This window comes from Empidonax traillii, unplaced genomic scaffold (genome assembly GCF_003031625.1).
Source record: "Empidonax traillii isolate 1590-97213 ecotype Southwest subspecies unplaced genomic scaffold, ASM303162v1 scaffold3536:size24313, whole genome shotgun sequence".
Classification (NCBI taxonomy): domain Eukaryota; kingdom Metazoa; phylum Chordata; class Aves; order Passeriformes; family Tyrannidae; genus Empidonax; species Empidonax traillii.
This window is the reverse complement of record NW_020958729.1, coordinates 23,001-24,313: the sequence shown is the minus strand read 5'-3', so window position 1 is coordinate 24,313 and position 1,313 is coordinate 23,001.

Sequence of the window (1,313 nt, the reverse complement as noted above, 5' to 3'; positions counted from 1 at the left end):
GGGGGGGTGTTTTTTTGGCTCCCGTGGGTTGCCCAGGTCGGGGAGTTGTGGAATTGTTCGGGTTGGGGGGAAATCTCTGAGAGCATCAGCGAACCTCCGTGGGCTCCACTGGCCGTGTCCCCGTGGTTTTTGGGACGTGTGGAGGGGGTGGTGACACCCCCGTGGCCCTGCACAGCCTGTGCCAGGGCTGGACAAGCCTTTCCATTGAGGATTTTTCTCCCAGTGTCCAACTAAACCTCCCCTGGAATTGTTCGGGTTGGAAGAAACTTCTGAGAGCATCAGCGAACCTCCCTGGGCTCCCCTGGCCACGTCCCCACATTTTTTGGATACTTCCCCCGGGGTGGTGACACCCCCATGGCCCTGGACAAGCTGGGCCAGGCCTGGGCAACCCTTTCCATGAGGGAATTTTCCCAGTATCCAATGAAACTGGAAATATCCTGGAAATGCTCAGATTGGGAGAAATCTCTGAGAGCATCAACCTCTGTAATCACCCCCCGGCCGTGCCCCCAGGGGCCACATCCCCACTTTTTTTGGGACACTTGCAGGGGTGGTGACACCCCCACGGCCCTGGACAACCCTTTCCATGAGGGAATTCTCCCCAGTATCCAAGGAAACCTCCCCTGGAAATGCTCAGGTTGGGAGAAATCTCTGAGAGCATCAACCAACCTCCCTGGTCACCGCCGGCCCTGTGTCCCCAGGGGTCACATCCACGCGGTTTTTGGGGACTCTTGCAGGGGTGGTGACACCCCCATGGCCCTGCACAAGCTGTGCCAGGGCTGGACAACCCTTTCCATCAAGGAATTCTCCCCAATATCCAACTAAACCTCCCCTGGCACAGCCCGAGGCCGTTCCCTCTCATCCCACCCCAAATTCTTCCCTCCCCCCTGGGTCCCCCCTCGTGTCAGGGGGTTGTGGAGAGCCAGAAGGTCCCCCCTGAACCCTCCCCCAGCTCCCTCAGGGCTTCTCCAGCCCCTTCTCCTGCAGCCCCAGCCCCTCCCGTGTCCTTCTGGTCCCGAGTGGCCCCAGCGTGACCCCAAAAAATCGGGCGTGGCCTCCCCACGGGGGCCAAGAAATGGGTGCAGAATTTACCCAGAGCGTCCTCGAGCTTTGGGGGGGGAGGGTTGGACCCCCCCCAGGTTGGGAAAGGAAGGTTTGAGACCCTCAGGGTCAGGGGAGGGGGATTTGAACACCCCCAAGGTCCTGGAAGGGAGATTTGAGCTCTCCCAAAGTCAGGGGAGGGGGATTTGAACACCCCCAGGTCAGAACAGGAGGATTTGAGCCCCCCCATGACCAGGGGAGGGGGATTTGAGCCC